The 23,351-nt window shown below is 40.9% G+C and overlaps 1 pseudogene; it reads left to right on the top strand.

Annotated features, from left to right (window-relative positions):
* The first annotated feature begins 11,318 nt into the window (after positions 1–11,318).
* The window catches only part of LOC120042924, a 55,268-nt pseudogene continuing 43,235 nt past the window's right edge, over positions 11,319–23,351 (top strand).

Genomic DNA, 23,351 nt, shown 5'->3' with positions numbered 1-23,351 from the left:
AGCGCTACAGGGAGACATGTCGGACAGCTTATCGTCCTCGCAGTGGCAGACCACGTGTAACAACACCTGCAGAGGATCTGTACATCCGAACATCACACCTACAGGTACCTACAGGATGGCAACAACAACTGCCCAAGTTACACCAGGAACGCACAATCCCTCCATCAGTGCTCAGACTGTCCACAATAGGCTGAGAGAGGCTGGACTGGGGGCTTGTATGCCTGTTGAAAGGCAGGTCCTCACCAGACATCACCGGCAACAACGTAACCTCTGGGCAAAAACCCACCGTTACTGGACCAGACAAGACCGGCAAAAAGTGCTCTTCACTGACAAGTCGTGGTTTTGTCTCCAGGGGTGATGGTCGGATTCGCGTTTATCGTCGAAGGAATGAGTGTTACACCAAGGCCTGTACTCTGGAGCGGAATCGATTTGGAGGTGGAGGGGCCGTCATGGTCTGGGGCGGTGTGTCCCAGAATCATCGGACTGAGCTTGTTGTCATTGAAGGCAAACTCAACGCTGTGCATTACAGAGAAGACATCCTCCCTCATGTGGTACCCTTCCTGCAGTCTCTTCTTGACATGACCCTCCAGCATGATAATGCCACCAGCAATACTGCTCGTTCTGTGCATGATTTCCTGCAAGACAGGAATGTTAGTGTTCTGCCATGGCCAGCGAAGAGCCCGGATCTCAATCCCATTGAGCACGTCTGGGACCTGTTTGATCGGAGCGTGAGGGCTAGGGCTAAGGCCATTCCCCCCAGAAATGTCTGGGAACTTGCAGGTGCCTTGGTGGAAGAGTAGGGTAACATCTCATAGCAAGAACTGGCAAATCTGGTGTAGTCCATGAGGAGGAGATGCACTGCAGTACTTAATGCAGCTGATGGCCACACCAGATACTGACTGTTACTTTTGATTTGGAACCCCCCCTTTGTTCAAGGACACATAATTCCATTTCTGTTAGTCACATGTGTGTGGAACTTGTTCAGTTTATGTATGTTGTTGAATCTTGTTATGTTCATACAAATATTTACACATGTTAAGTTTGCTGAAAATAAAAGCAGTTGACAGTGAGAGGATGTTTCTTTTTTTTTGCTGAGTTTAGATTGACAAGAGGGAAAAAAACAATTTAATCAATTTTAGAATAATCCTGAAAAGTAACAACATTTGGAAAAGGACAAGGGGTCTGAATACTTAACGAATGCACTGTGTGTGTGTGTATACTGAACCAAAATATAAACAACAATTTCAACAATTTACAGTTCATATAAGTCAGTCATTGTAAATAAATAAATTAGGCCCTAATCTATGGACTTTACATGACTGGGCAGGGGCGCAGCCATTGGTGGGCCCTGAAGGGCATACGCCCACCCATTGTGGGGCCAGGCCCAGCCAATCAGAATGAGTTTTTCCCAAAAAAAGGGCTTCATTACAAAGAGAAATACAACTCGGTTGGCTGGTCTCAGACGATGTGGAGGTCCTGGGCTGGCGTCGTTACATGTGGTCTGTGGTTGTGAGGCCAGTTGGATGTACTGCCAAATTCTCTAAAATGACGTTGGAGGCGGCTTCTGGTAGAGAATTGAACATTCAATTATCTGGTAACAGCTCTAGTGGATATTCCCGCAGTCAGCATGCCAATTGCACGCTCCCTCAAAACTTGAGACATCTGTGGCATTGTGTTGTGACAAAACTGAACATTTTAGTGGCCTTTTATTCTCCCCAGCACAAGGTGCACCTGTGTAATGATCATGCTGTTTAATCAGCTTGATATGCCACACCTGTCAGGTGGATGAATTATCTTGGCAAAGGAGAAATGTTCACTAACCGGGATGTAAACAAATTTGTGCACAACATTTTTGAGAAATAAGCTTCTGTGCTTATGGAAAAATTCTGGGGTCTTTTATTTCAAATCATTAAACATCCAACACTTTACATGTTGCGTTTATATTTTTGTTTATTGTAGTTACTCTCAGTTTTAGGAACATCTTCCCAAATATTTCACTTTATTTTTTACTTTACCCAAAATATGACATCAGCGTTACTCAAAATGTTGAAAATCTGTGAACGTCTAAATAAGAAATCCGGGCCATTTAAACAGCAGGTGTCGAACCCTTTCGACAACGGGGAGATTTTACTGATGTGCTTTGTGTCTTCGACGTAAAAACAAGTTTTGGACTTCCACTTAAAATTACTTATTTACTTATTTTATGTTTAAGGAAGTGTGTAAAGTTGTGGCCAAAAGTTTTGAGAATGACACAAATATGAATTTTCAAAGTCTGCTGCCTCAGTTTGTATGATGGCAATTTGCATATACTCCAGAATGTTATGAAGAGTGATCAGATGAATTGCAATTAATTGCCAAGTCCCTCTTTGCCATTCAAATGAACTGAATCCCCCCCAAAACTGGAAGCTTCAAAAGGAGTGTGGTACTTGGAATCATTGTTCTTCCTCTGTCACCCATGGTTACCTGCAAGGAAACACGTGCCGTCATCATTTCTTTTCACAAAAAGGGCTTCACAGGCAAGGATATTGCTGCCAGTAAGATTGCACCTAAATCAACCATTTATCGGATCATCAAGAACTTCAAGGAGAGCGGTTCAATTGTTGTGAAGAAGGCTTCAGGGCACCCAAGAAAGTCCAGCAAGCGCCAGGACCGTCTCCTAAAGTTGATTCAGCTGCGGGATCGGGGCACCACCAGTACAGAGCTTGCTCAGGAATGGCAGCAGGCAGGTGTGAGTGCATCTGCACACAGACTGATATTCTGCAAAAGGTACAGGGATTGGACTGCTGAGGACTGGGGTAAAGTCATTTTCTCTGATGAATCCCCTTTTCGATTGTTTGGGGCATCTGGAAAAAAGCTTGTCCGGAGAAGACAAGGTCAGCACTTCCAACAGTCCTGTGTCATGCCAACGGTAAAGCATCCTGAGACCATTCATGTGTGTGGTTGCTTTTCAGCCAAGGGTGTGTGCCCACTCACAATGTTGCCTAAGAACACAGCCATGAATAAGGAATGCTACCAACACATCCTCCGAGAGCAACTTCTCCCAACCATCCAGGAACAGTTCTGTGAGAAACAATGCCTTTTCCAGCATGAAGGAGCACCTTGCCATTAAGCGATGTCTGTGTCTTGAGTGTAGAACGGTTTAGTTTTTTGTGTTCTGACTTGTAAAACAGAATGAATAAATAAGTAAGTAATGTAAATATTATCAGTAATTACCAGGAAACTCTACAACATTTGTTTTGAAATCACACCAAGATTGTTAAAACTGGCCTTATGTTATTGAGGGATCTGATTAGGATTTACCCTCGTAGCAAGGCCTATTTATCATGTGGAGCTTTCATTCATGTCTCTTTTTTTAAAAACACACTGTCTTTGGCAGGAGAAAGACCAGACTCAGAGGAACCAGAGCCAGGGACGTCCAAACCAACAAGAAGACACCAGTGTTCCCACTGTGGAAAGAGTTTTAACCTGTTAGGGTCTCTGAAACGACATGAGAGAATACACACAGGGGAGAAGCCTTACCACTGCTCCCAGTGTGGCAAGTGTTTTAACCAGTTAGGGAACCTGAAACAACATGAGAGAATACACACAGTTGAGAAGCCTTGCAAAGCTCACAAGAAAATTCACACAGGGGAGAAGCCTTAACACTGCTCCCAGTGTGGAAGGAGTTTTAACCAGAAAAGCAACCTCAACCAACATGAGATAATACACAACGGGGAGAAGCCTTACCACTCCTCCCAGGTGCAAAGCTTTTGCCCATTTAGGAAGCCTGAAAGAACATGAGACTGCACATAGAGGAGAAGGCTTACAAAAGCTCGGACTGTGGGAAAACATATTACTCATAACAGTCACTTAAACGTCATTAGAGAATCCACACAGGAGAGAGAAATTACTTCTCTTAGCATGTATTATGATATTTCACATCACATTGACTTAAAATTCATCAGAGGACATACACAGTTCTCCCGTTGTCTTATATTGTTGACTGATAATGTGTTTACCTGTTTTTACCATATGAAATTGCTTCTTCCAATTATTGATAAACATGTACCTGTTAAGAAACTGACTGTTAGAACTGTAAAGACTCCGTGGATTTATGAGGAATTTAAAAACTGTATGTTTGAAAGAGTTGGGGCAAAAGGAGTGGCTAATAAGTCTGGCTGCACATCTGGCTGGCTTATGTACTGAAAATTGAGAAATGATGTGACCAAACTCAACAAAATAATACACTTTATTAGGAAGCCAAGATCAATGATATAAAGAATGATGGGGGAAAAAAACGTATAAAAAATCATAATGAAAGAAAAGCAGTGCAAGTATTGAATGTTGTAAAGTTAGTGTGGGAGAGGTGGAAAAATTGTTATCGATCAATAATGACATTGACAACTTAGATGGAAAGCTACTAAGGACGGTAGCCTCTCTATAGCCTCTCCTATCTGTCATATTTTTAATCTGAGCCTAGAGGAAAGTCTTTGTCCTCAGGCCTGGAGCAAAGCCAAAGTAATTCCATTACCCAAGAGTGGTAAACACGGCCTTTACTGGTTCTAACAGCAGACCTATAAGCTTGCTGCCAGCTCTTAGCAAACTGTTGGAAAAAATTGTGTTTGACCAAATACAGTGCTATTTCTCTGTAAACAAATTAACAACAGACTTTCAGCATGCTTATAGAGAAGGGCACTCAAAACTGACACAAATGACTGATGATTGGTTGAGAGAAATTGATGACAAGAAGATTGTGGGAGGTGTACTGTTAGATTTCAGTGCAGCCTTTGATATTATTGACCATAACCTGTTTTTTAAGAATGTCTGTGCTGTCTATCTACTAGAACTCAGAGGGTTTTTAATGGAATCTTCTCTATTGTCAAACATGTGAAGTGTGATGTACCGCAGGGCAGCGCTCTAGGCCCTCTACTCTTCTATTTTTACCAATGACCTGCCACTGGCATTAAAGAAAGCATGTGTGTCCATGTATGCTGATGGTTCAACCATATAAGCATCAGTAACCACAGCTAATGAGGTCACTGAAACCCTTAATAACCTCTCTGGGAAGTTAGCTTCCCACCTGGCCAACATCCGGTGAAATGGCAGAGCGCCAAATTCAAATTAAATTACTATAAATATTAATCTTTCATGAAATCACAAGTGCAATACATCAAAATAAAGCTTAACTTGTTGTTAATCCAACCACAGTGTCCGATTTTAAAAACGCTTCACGTCGAAAGCACACCATGCGATTATGTTAGGACAGCGCCTAGCCACAGAAAAACAGACATTTTCTAGCAAAGGAGAGGACTCACAAAAATCAGAAATAGTGATTAAATTAATCACTAACTTTTGATGATCTTCTTCAGATGGCACTCCCAGGACTCCATGTTACACAATACATGTTTGTTTTGTTCGATAAAGTTCATCTTTATATCCAAAAACCTCAGTTTACATTGGTGCGTTATGTTCAGTAATGCATTTTCTCAAAAACATCCGGTGAAATTGCAGAAAGCCAAATCAAATAACAGAAAATACTCATCATAAACATTGATGAAAGATACAAGTGTTATACATAGGATTAAAGATAAACCTCTTCTTAATGCAACCGCTGTGTCAGATTTCAAAAAAGCTTTACGGCGAAAGCACGCCATGCGATAATCTGAGTACAGCGCTCAGCTTGCAAAACAATACATACAGTTACCCGCCAAGTTGTGGAGTCAGCAAAAGTCAGAAATAGCGTTTTAAATATTCACTTACCTTTGATGATCTTCATCGGATGGCACTCCCAGGAATCCCAGTTCCACAATAAATGTTTATTTTGTTCGATAAAGTCTTTATCTCCAAAAACCTCCTTGTTGTTCGCGCGTTTAGTTCAGTATTCCAAAGGCACAAAGCGCGGTCCCAATATCCAGACGAAAAGTCATTAAATTAAAGTTCAGACGCTTCTAAAGCCATGACATAATTTTCTGGAATTTTCCTAAGCTGTTTAAAGGCACAGTCAACTTAGCGTATGTAAACTTCTGATTCACTGGAATTGTGAATTATAAGTGAAATAATCTGTCTGTAAACAATTGTTGGAAAAATGACTTGTGTCATGCACAAAGTGGATGTCCTAACCGACTTGCCAAAACTATAGTTCGTGAACAAGAAATTTGTGGAGTGGTTGAAAAATGAGTTTTAATGACTCCAACCTCAGTGTATGTAAACTTCTGACTTCAACTGTATCCTTCACTATCTATTCTTTACTATCTATTGCATCTTAGCCGCTCTGTTACTGCTCATACATATGTTTTATACTTATATATATCCCATTCCTTTACTAGATTATATGTATTAGGTTTAGTTGTGGAATTTGTTAGATATTATCTGTTTTATACTGCTGCACTGTCGGATCTAGAAGCATAAGCATTTTGCTACACTCACAATAACATCTGCTAACCATGTGTATGTGACCAATAACATCTGCTAACCATGTGTATGTGAGCAATAACATCTGCTAACCATGTGTATGTAAGCAATAACATCTGCTAACCATGTGTATGTGACCAATAACATCTGCTAACCATTTGTATGTGACCAATAACATCTGCTAACCATGTGTATGTGACCAATAACATCTGCTAACCATGTGTATGTGACCAATAACATCTGCTAACCATGTGTATGTGACCAATAACATCTGCTAACCATGTGTATGTGACCAATAACATCTGCTAACCATGTGTATGTAACCAAAAACATCTGCTAACCATGTGTATGTGACCAATAACATTTTATTTGATTTCAACAAAACAAATCCATGTGATGATGTTTGATTAATGTGGAAAACTGATTGGATTTGTAAAAAGCCATGAACATAAGGTATTTCTTATTAATTTTCACACAACTGGCAACCTAAATCCAGTGACAGGTGACATTTTGTGTTGATTTCATGTTGAATTCACTTTAGTTGACGAATCAAAGAAATGTAAATAGATACTAGATGTTGAACTGACGTCTGTGCCTAGTGGGCTGGATTGAATAAGCAGCAGATGTTGGATCAATATCCACCTTAGTAGCTAAATTTCCATGCAATTTGCGACAGATTTTCATGTGAATATTCTCAAATCTGCATAAAACAATATATGCATTTTCCCCACCGGAAATGTTTGCATCAAACAGATTTATTGTGGATAAAAGTCTGCGTGATGAAGTAGTGCACGGAACAAAATGTTTTGCTTTTGAATTCCCATGTACTGAATGAAAAATGCGTTTTCAACTCTACTGATGGTTTTGAAAAACCGTTGAGTTATATAGCAAACGTGCTCTTGTCCAGTGCACTGTAGCCAACAGCTCACAGATACAGTGTTGGTAGGCTATCTACATGATGAGATTATTATCGATAAGAGCGATATTATTTTATTTGTCAAATGGCAACCAAGCATCGATCATCATGTCACCAGAATAAGACCAACAAAATGTATTGGAAAGGAGCATCAAGCTCATCACATGCAGTTTCACCACCCTGTGAAGTTCATAACTTATTTCATCTGTAGCCTAATAAACTGCATGGTTTCCCAAGTCGTAGAGGGAGGACCACACAACATATGATCACGTGACTCCAAGTTAACTAAGATATTATCGTTATTAAATCAATATTTGCATAAAGGATTAATGCCGCCATTTCTCGTTTATACATTTTTACTGACACAAAAAGACCCAACCATGTCAAACGAAATAACAAATCGTCTGTCTGCATTTATAAAAGTGTACAGGCATATCCTGTTTCCATCAGCCCGGTCATTACTTTGGAAATGGTTGGATCAATATCCACCTTCATTATATGGATGAAGCCTGATTTGGAATTTTTGAGTTGTTCTATCTGATGTCATAATAGACCCCTCTGATAATCAAGTGATATTCACATGTGATGCATTTGCTCCATTGTTTACATTTAACTTGGAGGCCCACTCTGATGATTTATGTCTTACATAGTGGGGCTTTAAAAGAATAGTATGGTGACATCTTAGTGTGGCTTGAAATGAATAGGATTATTAATGAACTGATGGTTGGTGGTGCTACTATATAGGTAAGGTTGTCCAATATGAATGTTCAATACACACAATAGGTTGATCGGTAGCCAGTTAGCTAGCTGCTACAGTCCAATATGAATGTTCAATACACACAATAGGTTGATCAGTAGCCAGTTAGCTAGCTGCTACAGTCCAATATGAATGTTCAATAAACACAATAGGTTGATCGGTAGCCAGTTAGCTAGCTGCTACAGTCCAATATGAATGTTCAATACACACAATAGGTTGATCAGTAGCCAGTTAGCTAGCTGCTACAGTCCAATATGAATGTTCAATACACACACTAGGTTGATCGGTAGCCAGTTAGCTAGCTGCTACGTCTTTAGCCGCACAGCTAGCTAACACAGCTCGCTATCAACAAAGTCAAAATGGACTCCAGGCCTGGTGGTGGCAGCAGTGCACTACAACCAATGTTTACCGTAGCTTCCAGAGTGAAAAATAATTTGGCTATATATAGAGGGCACGACAAAACCTATTCCCCCTCAGGAGACTGAAAAGGTTTGGCATGGGTCCTCAGATCACAACGCAGGGCCAGACGGATTACTAGGATGTGTACTCTGAGCATGCGCTGACCAACTGGCAAGTGTCTTCACTGACATTTACAACCTCTCCCTGTCTGAGTCTGTAATACCAACATGTTTCAAGCAGACCACCATAGTCCCTGTGCCCAAGAACACCAAGGTAACCTACCTAAATGACTACGGACCCATAGCACTCACGTCTGTAGCCATGAAGTGCTTTGAAAGGCTGGTCATATCTGTGGAGATGGGAGAACCTTCCAGAAGGACAACCACCTCTGCAGCACTCTGCCAGTCTGGCCTTTATTGTAGAGTGGCCAGACGGAAGCCACTCCTCAGTAAAAGGCACATGACAGCTCACTTAGAGTTTGCCAAAAGGCAACCAAAAGATTCTTAGACCATGAGAAACAAGATTCTCTGGTCTGATGAAGTCAAGATTGAACAATGGCCTGAATGCCAAGCGTGACGTCTGGAGGAAACCTGGCACCCTCCCTACGGTGAAGCATTGTGGTTGCAGAATCATGCTGTGAGGATGTTTTTCAGCGGCAGGGACTGGGAGGCTAGTCACAACTGAGGCAAAGATGAACAGAGCAAAGTACAGAGAGATCCTTGATGAAAACCTCCTCCAGAGACCTCAGGACCTCAGACTGGGGCTAAGGTTCACCTTCCAACAGGACAACGACCCTAAGCACACAGCCAAGATAACGCAGGAGTGGCTTCAGGACAAGTCTCTGAATGTCCTTGAGTGGCCCAGCCAGAGCCCGGTTTTAAACCTGATCGAACATCTCTGGAGAGACCTGAAAATAGCTGTGCAGCAACGTTCCCAAACCAACCTGACAGAGTTTGAGAGGATCTGCGGAGAAGAATGGGAGAAGCTACCCAAATACAGGTGTGCCAAGCTTGTGTCGTCATATCCAAGAAGGCTCGAGGCTGTAATCACTGACAAAGGTGCTTCAACATAGTACTGAGTAAAGGGTCTGAATACTTATGTAAATGTAGTTTTTCAGTACAAATTTCTAAAAACCTGTTTTTGCTTTGTCATTATGGGGTATTGTGATGTCATTATGGGGTATTGTGATGACGGAAAAACATATTTTTATCAATTTTAGAAAAAGGCTGTAACGTAACAAAATTTGAGGCTGTAACGTAACAAAAATTGGAAAAAGTCAAGGCGTCTGAATACTTTTCGAATGCTGTCCTCTCCAAATTTGCTGAAGTAGGTAGGCCTGGTAGGGCTAACATTAGCAGGCTAGTTGCCTAGCAACCTTGCAAGCTTATCTGTAACCGTCAATTCATAAAGTATTTGCTTGTAAGTTGGCTGAAAATGTTATTGAAACCACTAGTCATGAGTGCACACGATTTGGTTTAATTTGAAGTGATCTATTTGAAGATGTTTCTGTCAGAGTTTACATTGTAGGGAATAGGCTGGCTAGCCGGGTCCTCCATATTACTTCACAGCCTGTAAAAAAACATTCTGACATGACTTCGGCATTCTTTGGAATTCTGATCGGTTTTATGTACTCTAAAGATAGAAAAGAGAGGTGGAACTTTGCATTGGGACTTGTGATGCTATACTAATGCAGATCCATATGTTACATGTGGTTACATTTAGCTACCTCCACTTTAAGGGAGTTTTATGGCCACATTTAGATGTGAATAAATAACAGAGAGAGAAAACAATTTCTATTCTAACAGTATTTGGGTCATTCTTGAGCTCTGGTAATATTTCAGTCCCACTGACTGATTTTGATTATAAATTGAAATGTCCAGTATAATGAATTGAAATAAATATAGAATTAATTTAAACTTTATTATTACAAAATCATATTTTTTTAACTGACACCAAGAATTGTGTCATGTCCCCCAGGCGTTTCAATACATTTTTACTTGGGAAATTAATATTAAAATGTGCACATAATTTAATGCAAACATAAATTTGTGTTATTTTGTTGAGAAAGTATTTTTTATCAAATAAATGCATGATTATTGATTAAATTTACACAATTTAGCTCTGTCCCTCAGTCTACATGTAACGGGTTGTAAATCTGTGACAGGGTTGAGTTATTTACTTTATTTATGAATATTGCATCTAAACAAATTAATAATTGAATATATTATACATTATATATTGTTTATATTCACTTATGAAACATGCTGTAACGTGTTCCATGTGAACAGAAAATATATTTTATGGCAGGTAGCCTGGTGTTAGGAGAGTTGGGCAAGACTCTTCAGTTGTTCCTTTAAGTTGCTCTGGATCCTAAATTACTCAATGATTATAGTGTATACATGTATATATTCTAAGAATCTTTGTTTAACGTTATTCCATTGAAACATCTAGGGAATGATGGCACCCACATCAGCAGCAGAACGACAAAGGCAGTGTCTAGCACGTCACAATGCTGACCCAGTAAAAAGGGAACAGTACTTTGAGAGAGAGAGATGGAAAAGGAAAAGGAATGTTGATTCAGGGGGAAAAAGAAAAGATAATTGATTTATTAAGTGAGACAGACCAGCATCAGAAGCGTAAACAGTGGAGAACAGCATACAAAAGAAGCAAGGAGAGGAAAGGAGCACTGAGGAACTTGACCACTAAGTCCACATCATGAACGTTGAAGAGAACGGCGGACAGGTTGGTGGCTAAGGGCCGTGATATCAGTGATGCACAGGAGCTTTACAAGGCCTCCATGAGACAAACACGTCAGTGAAGCTGTTCTGTGTGAAGAGTGCCGATGTTGAACGTGCGATGGAGATGATGCCAAGACCCATAAAAGCGGTGCCCTCCACCATGAGAATACACCAGGTCATCACCATGGCTCCTGGTGAGCTGATGTCTGGTGATGTCAGTAGCCTTTGTTCAACAAAGAAGGACCTAAACTGTACATGCTTTAATAACACACAGCACTTCAGTTTCAGGCAGAAGGTCCTGGCTGCTCCAGAACAGCCAGCCAATGAGGAAAATCATTTTTTATCCAGGCATCATCCTCGGCACGGATGAAGTTAGTGTATAAGTGAAATATATACATCGCGTAGGACCAAACAGATTTTTCTGGAATTCTCGAGACGACTTCCACTAGTGTCAGTTTGATGAAGTCCTTGAGATGATTCCAGTCCTTGAGTCCTTGAGATGACCTCCCTACTCTTCTACATTTGAACACACTGTACATAGATTTTTCTATTGTGTTATTGACTGTACGTTTGTTTATGTGTAACTCTGTGTTGTTGTTTTTGTCGCACTGCTTTGCTTTATCTTGGCCAGGTCACAGTTGTAAATGAGAACTTGTTCTCAACTGGCCTACCTGATTAAATAAAGGTGAAATAAATACAAATAAAAAAATACCTTCATGAGGTTCTATAGTAGCAAGGATCTGACACCTCCGGAGGGCTTGATGGCTCAATCCACCAGAGGTATGGCTACAACATAGGCATTGTTCAAAGGCATCTCTGTTCAAGAGATCTGTAATGCTGTTGTGGTGACGTAGCTTCATGAGGTTCTACTGACTGGACATCACTACACATATGGTGAGTAGAGTGGGGACCTCTGAGGGATGATCCTGTCTAGACTTGGCATCAGAGAGTATTTGAGCTCTATGGTAGTTGGTAGTTGACTAGGTTACCTTTCACACATGGAAGACAAACGTACTTAGATGTGAAGACGGGAGAGACTATGGCCCTTATATAGGAAGTGGAGTCATCTGCTATTAGCTGTTGCTTGACACATGTTGTTTGATTGGATCTCCCTAGACTCCGCCCCTAACGAGGCTTATAATATCATAGAACAGAGGTTACGTTAGGTAACCTTAAGTTACAGGTCCTACTATGCTAATTTCTCTGTATTAAATGGCCCATAACTTTAACACTAGCAGAGATCCTGGAACTAATATACCCTTAAAGTATATTATGTTCAACAATATATATAAAAAATCGAAACATTTATATTTTCAATATTTATATTTTCTATATTAATAAATTCATGTAAGAAATGTATGAATGAAATCAAAATACAAATAAAACAATTTTTTAAGTGTCAACCTTACAGTGGAATGCTTACTTACAAGCCCTTAACCAACAATGCAGTTTTAAGAACAATAAGTGTTAAGTAGAAAATACAAATAAATAATTAAAGAGCAGCGGTAAAATAACAGTAGCGAGTCTGTATACAGGTATTACCGGTACAGAGTCAATGTGCGGGGACACATGTGAGTCGAGGAAAAATACTACTCCTATTCCAGAGAAAATGGTAAAGATTCATATGACACCCTTTGTTGGAGGACTGTAGCATTAATGATGAAACATGTAGCATCTCCACAGAGGAGCTCTTTCATGATTGTAACGATGCTGTGTGTAGCAGTTATGAAATGGTCTGGTTTGGAAAGGTTTTTTCTCCTGGTCACCTACAGCTGATGTGTTGTGCATTGACGTCCACAAGCGAAGGGAAAAGGTGAGCGAATTGACGTGAGAGGAAATACAACGTGGCAGTCGTGAAAGTGAACTGTGTTTACGCGTCATCAGGGGTGAATTCATTCAGCCGATTCTGTTGACAAACGTTTCTTAAACAGAACAAAACCGGGATAAACATACCTGAATTTGTCCAATAGAATCTCTATTTCAGCTAGATGCAGGCGAGAGTGTGCAAGGCAGTATTGAATGTGTCTGTCCATGTGTCACTGTCTGTCACCTCAAATGTTTCTCTCGACCAGTGTGCACCTACATTCTAAACTTTCATTCATAGGTGGGGTTGTAGCAATCTTATGATGGGTATAGGGGAAATGTTAGTATCATCTAGTAGTCTAAACCTATCGCTGTTACATTGAACAGGGTGAATGGAATATGAATGACAGTCATCTAATATGCTGTAATAGAATTAAGGCCATGAATAAACAAATCGTCCTGCCTCATCTTAAACGGCACTGACCGCCACTGTTTGGATGGTGGACCATTCTTGGGAAACTGTTGAGCTGGAAAACCCAGCAACTTTGCAGTTCTTGACACAAACCGATGAGCCTGGCACCTACTACCATACCCCGTTCAAAGACACTTGAATATGTTGTCTTCCCCATTCACCCTCTGAATGGCACACATGCACAATCCATGTCTCATGTCTCAAGGCTTAAAATTCCTTATTTAACCTGACCCTTTCTCCCCCCCTTCATCTACACTGATTGAAGTGGATTTAACTAGTGACATCAATAAGGGATCATAGCTTTAGCCTGGATTCACCTGGTCAGTCTAAGTCATGGAAGGAGCAGGTGTTCTTAATGTTTTGTAGACTCAATGTATAGCACTACAGATAATCAAGTGCTATTTGCATGTGATGCATTTGCTCTATTGTTTACAGGATGATTTGTATCTTATAGAGCGTGACTTTAAGGGAAAAGTACCGTCACATCTAGATAAAAACGAATGTGATAAATGAACAGAGAAAATGTGTATTAAAACACTACCTATTCATAGATGTATTTATTCATCATCTACATATTCATATTAAGCTTCTACGTCTGTGTACAGGAACGTATTATTTGTAAGACGTAAGAGAAAATATATCAGCTTATTGATAAATTATTATGACGTTCTTTCCAATACAAAAGTGTAGTAACTATTGTTTCCAAACTGTGTTACCCACTCCAGTCAGCAGAAGGCGATGTGCGTCTTTCAGGTGATGCTTCTTGCGTGACGTTTAATTTAGTGGACGGGGCGCTTCTTCAGGAACAACAACACGGCTACTCTTTCAACCACCTCGGTAGCTAGCTTGCCAACATAAAACCGATAGATTGACGCTTTACACCGTGTTTGTGTACATTAGCTAATCTCAGTGTTTTGAACACATTTCTGTTGATTTATCAACTAATGACCTTTAGCCTAATTTGCTTGTTCAATTTGCAAACGTGTTAAAGATTGATACTGAGCCTAGCACTAGGCTAGTCGCTAATGCTAACTAACTAGCTAACATCCCCGACCATGAGCTCACTAAACTACTTATCCCCTGCTAAAGAAGAGGGGGTCTGCTGTATGGAGAAAGAAGCTCTGGGACTGAACATTGTCGTGGAAGATGAGGGTGTTACAGTGAAAGAAGAGGAGGCTGTTACAGTGAAAGAAGAGGAGGCTGTTATAGTGAAAGAAGAGGAGGCTGTTATAGTGAAAGAAGAGGAGGCTGTTACAGTGAAAGAAGAGATAGCATCCTCTTCCTCTCTAAAATGTTCTAACTCAATAAAGGTGAAGGAGGAAGACGTTTTGGGAGTGAAAGAGGAGGAGACAGAATATCAGATTACTACCAGTGAGTACTGTCTTAAACAGGGGCACAAACTGTTGTTGAACTAATGTGTGATTTTAAAGGGGCATTCTACTGAAGTTCTACACTTGAATATGTTGTTCTGTACTGTAGGAATTGTTTCAGGGGCCATCTGCTGTTGGTACATATATTTTTGGGACTTTTAAATGAGATTAATCGAATTCTCCATGTGGTCGACATTAAAGTGCACTTCATCTAATATAGCAGGCTTTTCAAGTTCAATTGTTGTACCCTTTCACATTTGCAACACAAACATTATTTTATAAAATCATGATGAAGTGGCCATTTTAGGCCCTTTTTAGACATATTCATGCCTCTTGTAAGACCCTATGATTGCAATAGAAGATCATAAGTTTACAATCGGTTTGATGTTCTCGTTCACACAGGAGAGAGACCTGACTATCGTGGATCCTCTGGTGAGCCTCAACAACATCCTGATGCTGACGAGGCAGAGAAGCGTCTCTCCAGATCAGAACACCAGATGGTACAGCTTAGTCTGGTCTAGCATACAGCTTGCTCTATCGGGGTCTGGGCTGAGTTTCTGTAAAGCACTTCATAACAACAGTGACATCAGCATCCATAATGATGTGTCTGTGTCCCCTCTTTATGGTTACCAGGACAATGCTAGCCCTTCCTCCATCCTGGAGTCCCCGTTTCGTGCCTCTCCCGGTAGCACCTTACTGCTGGGTATGAAGAGGTTGTCTGTGCTGCTGGTGGACTGCAGGAAAACAACAGGGCTGAGTGGAACTGTGAGAGGAGGAGAAGAGAAGAAAGGATCAGATTTGACTCATCAAAGTAAGTGCTGTAGTTTAGTTTGAACAAATACAATAGATCTGCCCACTGGTATCTGTTACCAGGACAACCAGCAGAGTTCTGTTAGTTGACAGGAAGATGGACTGGTATCTGTTACCAGGACAACCAGCAGAGTTCTGTTAGTTGACAGGAATATAGACTGGTGGAAATGGATGTTATGAATATCATAACACTGAAAAAGGATTCTGCCAATTAAAGGAGAGAAACCAATAGACCATATTAAACCTTGATGGAAGTTAGCTTTAGAGAGAAAGTTCTAAGATGATCCAATGTAAGGTGCTTGTTTTTCAAAAACATTTTCTCAAAGTATTATGGATGTTACATTGTCTGTCCCAGTCAACCCCCCTATCTTTACAAGACTGTAGAACAGGAAAACTAAACTCCAGACACTGGTCATTAATTAACTAATACTGGAGGAAATCTGTGATCAGGCTGCCCACTCAAGAGAAAGCTTCAAACTGTTACCAGTGCCTACAACCTGGTTCAGGTTATCAGTCAACCTACCAGGGTAGTTACAAACAGTACAGAAATTAAATCATCAACATATTTTGATCATATCTTTACCAATGCTGCAGAAATGTGTTTGAAAACAGTATCCAGATCCATCAGATGTAGTGATCACAATATAGTAGCCATGTCTAGGAAAACCACAGTTCCAAAGGCTGGGCCTAATATAATAGAAACAAAGATAAATGACTTGAAGAATGATTGTAAAAATCTTTGGAGCACCTTCAATTCAATTTTGGTTCAAAAAAAATCAACAATGACATGTCACCGGTGTTTGATTTCTATTTTACCTTTATTTAACTAGGCAAGTCAGTTAAGAGCAAATTCTTATTTTCAATGACGGCCTAGGAACAGTGGGTTAACTACCTTGTTCAGGGGCAGAACAACAGAGTTTTACCTTGTCAGCTCTGGGATTCGATCCAGCATCCTTTTGGTTACTGGCCTAACGCTCTAACCACTAGGCTACCTGCCGCCCCAGAGCCACCTGTCTAACAGAACACAGAGAGTGTTCTTTAATGGAAGCCTGTACAACAAAATCAAGGTAGAATCAGGAATTCCCCAGGGCAGCTGTTTGGCACCTGCTTGTTTCAATCTTTGCCAACGACATTTGAGTAAAGCCAGTGTGTCTATGTATACGGATGACTCAACACTGTACACGTCAGCTATCATGGCAACTGAAATGACAGCAACACTTAACAAAGAGCTGCAGTTAGTTTCAGAATGGGTGGCAAGGAATAGTTAGTTAGTCCTAAAATTACATGGCCTACTAAATTACATGGCCTACTATGCTAATTCTGTAGCGGTATTGTTAGAGGGGGATAAAGATAAAGATTTTGTTGGGGCGCCAGGCAGGTATTAACCCTAGTTATTAAAGTTAGTTATTACCTATTATAACATTATTATTATTAAATATTATTAAAACCAAAAGGATGAGAGTAGAATAGATAGAGTAGCGCTTCCAGACACATTCTAAATATGATGGCGTCTTAAAGCCTCAACCCCGGATCCGGGAGCACCCCCCCCCCCCCCCCCCCCCCCACACGGATTAGCATCGCTAGCATAGCGTCACAATTAAATAGTAGCATCTAAATATCATTAAATCACAAGTCCAAGACACCTAATGAAAGATACAGATCTTGTGAATAAAGCCACCATTTCAGATTTTTAAAATGTTTTACAGGGAAGACACAATATGTAAATCTATTAGCTAAACACGTTAGCAAAATACACTATTTTTCTTTGTCCACCATTTTTTCTCAACACCAGTAGCTATCACCAATTCGGCTAAACTAAGATATTGATAGCCACTAACCAAGAAAAAACCTCATCAGATGACAGTCTGATAACATATTTATGGTATAGGATAGGTTTTGTTAGAAAAATTTGCATATTTCAGGTATAAATCATAGTTTACCATTGCAGCCACCATCACAAATCTCACCAAAGCGACTAGAATTACTACAGAGAGCAACTTGTATTACCAATTTACTCATAAAACATTTCTTAAAAATACACAGCACATAGCAATGGAAAGACACAGATCTTGTGAATTCAGACAACATTTCAGATTTTCTAAGTGTTTTACGGCGAAAACACAATAAATCGTTATATTAGCATACCACATATGCAAACGTTACCCGAGCACTGATTCAAGCCAAAGAGAGCGATATCGTATCATCGCCAAAATATATTAATTTTTTCACTAACCTTCTCAGAATTCTTCAGATGACACTCCTGTAACATCATATTACAACATACATATAGAGTTTGTTCGAAAATGTTTATATTTAGCCATAAAAAACCGTGGTTATACAATGAAAATAGTAGCAAAACAAGCCTGGAAATGTCGGTCGCCATCTTTGAGTGATCTAGTTTAATCAATAGCTAATCATATACTTGACTAAAAAATACAGGGTTGACAGGAATCGAAAGACAAATTAGTTCTTAATGCAATCGCTGATTTACATTTTTTAAATTATCCTTACTTTTCAATACAGGTTGCGCCAAGCGAAGCTATACAAAACAAAATGGCGGCGTAAGCGTTTAACATTTTTCGACAGAAACACGATTTATCATCATAAATTGTTCTTACTGTGAGCTGTTCTTCCATCAGAATCTTGGGCAAAGAATCCTTTCTTGGGTCTAATCTTCTTTTGGTCGAAAGATGTCCACTTGTCCGTCGAAATGCCCACTAACGTACGACCGGGACCCCGAAATGTGCCCAGCGCTTCAAAGTGCACCACAAAGCAATGCCTCAAAATCGCACTAAAAGGATATAAATTGCTATACAACGGTTCAAATTAACTACCTTATGATGCTGTTAACACCTATAACGGGTAAAAACATGACCGGAGAAATATTACTGGCTAAACTAAAGCTTGGAAGGAGGCGAGTCCGATGTCCTTCGCGCGCAAGGCGCAGGCAGCAAAGGGAAGCTACTTCCGCTATTTGGTGTCTTATAGAGAAACTGATTGCGCAATCGACACCATTCAAAGCGTCATCACGCACTGACATCCAGGGGAAGACGTAAGCAGTGTCTGTTTCTCCATAGCATTTACAGTGAGCTTTAAACTGACTCCAGATCAGTGGCCAAAATGTTTGAAATCTGACTCCCTATCATGAAAAGTGCTGTAGATTGAGTTCTGTTTCACTCAGAGACAAAATTCCAACGGCTATAGAAACTAGAGTGTTTTCCATCCAATAATAGTAATAATATGCATATTGTACGAGCAAGAATTGAGTAGGAAGCCGTTTAATCTGTAATGCAAATTATGCTAATGAGAAAACAGCACCCCCTATAGTCGCAAGAAGTTAAAGGAGGACTGTAGCATCTAATGATGAAACATGATGGAGTCATAAAGGAGGACTGTAGCATCTAATGATGAAACATGATGGAGTCTTAAAGGAGGACTGTAGCATCTAATGATTAGTTACTATGGAGTCTGATGCTTTAAAGGAGAAGTTTACCCAAAATCCAGAAACTCCTAAGTGATTCCATACTATGAAACTAGTCCAGTGGAGTTTGCCCTCTCCCTGTAGTGCTGTACTGAAACAGCTGCAAAAACGTGACTCGTGACGTTGCTGGATGCGGGCCTCGCTCTGCTGCTTTGCCAGTTAATTTGTTATTTTATTACAGCTATGGCCTTTGTCTTTCACCTGGAGTTGTTCATTTATGTCTGAGAAAAAAAACACTTTTCAACCCATAAAACATATACAAATCAACTCAGCAAAAAGATGTACGTATCTTTTTCAGGACCCTGTTTTACAAAGATTATTCATAAAATAAAAATAACGTCACAGATCTTCATTGTAAAGGGTTTAAACACTGTTTCCCATGCTTGTTCAATGAACCATGAACAATTAATGAACATGCACCTGTGGAACGGTCGTTAAGACACAAACAGCTTACAGACGGTAGGCAATTAAGGTCACAGTTATGAAAACTTAGGACTCGAAAGAGGCCTTTCTACTGACTCTGGAAAAACACTAAAAGAAAGATGCCCAGGGTCCCTGCTCATCTGCGTGAACTTGCCTTAGGCATTCTGCAAGGAGGCATGAGGTCTGCAGATGTGTCCAGGGCAATAAATTGCAATATTCGTACTGTGAGACGCCTAAGACAGCGCTACAGGGAGACAGGTCGGACAGCTTATCGTCCTCGCAGTGGCAGACCACTTGTAACAACACCTGCACAGGATTGGTACATCCGAACATCACACCTACAGGTACAGGATGGCAACAACAACTGCCCAAGTTACACCAGGAACGCACAATCCCTCCATCGGTGCTCAGACTGTCCACATTAGGCTGAGAGAGGCTGGACTGGTGGCTTGTAGGCCTGTTGAAAGGCAGGTCCTCACCAGACATCACCGGCAACAACGTCGCCTCTGGGCACAAACCCACCGTCACTGGACCAGACAAGACCGGCAAAAAGTGCTCTTCACTGACAAGTCGTGGTTTTGTCTCCAGGGGTGATGGTCGGATTCACGTTTATCGTCGAAGGAATGAGTGTTACACCAAGGCCTGTACTCTGGAGCGGAATCGATTTGGAGGTGGAGGGGCCGTCATGGTCTGGGGCGGTGTGTCCCAGAATCATCTTACTGAGCTTGTTGTCATTGAAGGCAAACTCAACGCTGTGCATTACAAAGAAGACATCCTCCTCCCTGATGTGGTACCCTTCCTGCAGGCTCATCTTGATATGACCCTCCAGCATGATAATGCCACCAGCCATTCTGCTCGTTCTGTGCATGATTTCCTGCAAGACAGGAATGTTAGTGTTCTGCCATGGCCAGCGAAGAGCCCGGATCTCAATCCCATTGAGCACGTCTGGGGCCTGTTTGATCGGAGCGTGAGGGCTAGTGCTAGGGCCTTTCCCCCCAGAAATGTCTGGGAACTTGCACGTGCCTTGGTGGAAGAGTGGGGTAACATCTCATAGCAAAAACTGGCAAATCTGGTGTACTCCATGAGGAGGAGATGCACTGCAGTACTTAATGCAGCTGGTGGCCACACCAGATACTGACTGTTGATTTGGACACCCCCCCCCCCTTTGTTCAAGGACACATAATTCCATTTCTGTTAGTCACATGTGTGTGGAACTTGTTCAGTTTATGTATGTTGTTGAATCTTGTTATCTTGTTAAGTTTGCTGAAAATAAACACAGTTGACAGTGAGAGGACGTTTCTTTTTTTGCTGAGTTTAGATTGACAAGGGGGAAAAAACAATTTAATCAATTTTAGAATAATCCTGAAAAGTAACAACATTTGGAAAAGGACAAGGGGTCTGAATACTTAACGAATGCACTGTGTGTGTGTGTGTGTGTGCTGAACCAAAATATAAACAACAATTTCAACGATTTACAGTTCATATAAGTCAGTCATTGTAAATAAATAAATTAGGCCCTAATCTTTGGACTTCACATGACTGGGCAGGGGCGCAGCCATTGGTGGGCCCTGGAGGGCATACGCCCACCCATTGCGGAGTCAGGCCCAGCCAATCAGAATTTGTTTTTCCCCACAAAAGGGCTTCATTACAAAGAGAAATACAACTCGGGTGGCTGGTCTCAGACAATGTGGAGGTCCTGGGCTGGCGTCGTTATATGTGTTCTGTGGTTGTGAGGCCAGTTGGATGTACTGCCAAATTCTCTAAAATGACGTTGGAGATTAGAGATGGTAGAGATTTTAACATTCAATTATCTGATAACAGCTCCAATGGATATTCCTGCAGTCAGCAAGGCAATTGCACGCACCCTCAAAACTTGAGACATCTGTGGCATTGTGTTGTGTGACAAACCTGAACATTTTAATGGCCTTTTATTGTCCCCAGCACTAGGTGCACCTGTGTAATGATCATGCTGTTCAATCAGCTTCTTGATATGCCACACCTGTCAGGTGGATGGATTATCTTGGCAAAGAATAAATGTTAACTAACAGGGATGTAAAAAATTCTGCAATCTTTTTTTTCAGCTCATGAAACATCCAACACTTTACATGTTGAGTTTATATTTTTGTTTATTGTAGTTACTCTCAGTTTTAGGAACATCTACCCAAATATTTCACTTTATTTTTTTACTTTACCCAAAATATGACATCAGCGATAGTCAAAATGTTGAAAATCTGTGAAGGTATAAATAACAAATTGGTCCATTTAAACCGCATGTGTCAAACCCTTCAACAACGGGGAGATTTTACTGATGTGCTTTGTGTCTTCGACATAAAAACAAGTTTTAGACTTCCACACAAAATTACTTCTTTACTTATTTTATGTTTAAGGAAGTGTGTAGGTCGCATTCTGTATCATACAGCTATGAAAGTTATATATTTAGAACCACCTGCTCGATTGGAATCCAGCGACGTCTGTGTTCTAGTGTCCTAGAACTGTTTAGTTTTTTGTGTTCTGACTTGTAAAATAAGTAATGTAAACATATCAGTAATTACCAGGATGCTCTACATTTATTTTAAAATCACACTACGATTGTTAAAACTGGCCTCAGGTATTGAGGGATCTGATTAGGATTTGCCCTCATAGCAAGGTTGATTTATCATGTGGAGGTTTCATTCGGGTCTCTATTTTTAAAAACCACACTGTCTTTGGCAGGAGAAAGACCAGACTCAGAGGAACCAGAGCCAGGGACGTCCAAACCAGCAAGAAGACACCACTGCTCCCAGTGTGGAAAGAGTATTACCACCTTACGTAACCTGAAAACACACGGGAGAATACACACAGGGGAGAAGCCTTACCACTGCTCCCAGTGTGGAAAGGGTTGTACCCGATTGTGCGAGCTGAAACAACACGAGAGTATACACACAGGGGAGAAGCCTTACCATTGCTCCCAGTGTGGAAATAGTTTTAACCACTTAAGAAACCTAACAAGACATGAGAGAATACACACAGGGGAGAAGCCTTACCACTGCTCCCAGTGTGGAAAGGGTTTTAATCAGTCAGGGGACCTGGAACGACATGAGAGAATACACACAGGGGAGAAGCCTTACCATTGCTCCCAGTGTGGGAAGGGTTGTAGCCGATTATGCTGGCTGAAAGAACACGAGAGAATACACACAGGGGAGAAGCCTTACCACTGCCCCCGGTGTGAAAAGAGTTTTAGCTGTAAAAGCTCCCTGAAAAAGCATGAGAGAATTCACACAGGGGAGAAGCCTTACCACTGCTCCCAGTGTGGAAAGAGGTTTAATCAGTCAGGGGACCTGGAACGACATGAGAGAATACACACGGGGGAGAAGCCTTACCACTGCTCCCAGTGTGGAAAGAGTTTTACCACCCTACGTAACCTGAAAACACACGGGAGAATACACACAGGGGAGAAGCCTTACCACTGCTCCCAGTGTGGAAAGAGTTTTAGCTGTAAAAGCTCCCTGAAAAAACATGAGAGAATTCACACAGGGGAGAAGCCTTAACACTGCTCCCAGTGTGGAAAGAGTTTTACCCAGTTAGGAAGTTTGAAAGAACACATGGGACTGCACACAGGGGAAAAGCCTTACAAATGCTCAAACTGTGGGAAGACGTATGACTCATCACAGTCACTTAACCATCATGTGCGAATCCACACAGGAGAGAATAATTTCTTCTCCTTGTGTGTATATTGCTATTTCCCATCACATTAACTGACAATTTGTCATGGTCTTATGTTGACTGAGAATGTGTTTACTTGTTTATACCATA

The sequence above is a fragment of the Salvelinus namaycush genome, unplaced genomic scaffold (genome assembly GCF_016432855.1).
Source record: "Salvelinus namaycush isolate Seneca unplaced genomic scaffold, SaNama_1.0 Scaffold810, whole genome shotgun sequence".
NCBI lineage: Eukaryota > Metazoa > Chordata > Actinopteri > Salmoniformes > Salmonidae > Salvelinus > Salvelinus namaycush.
This window is presented reverse-complemented; position numbering and strand designations above follow the sequence as displayed.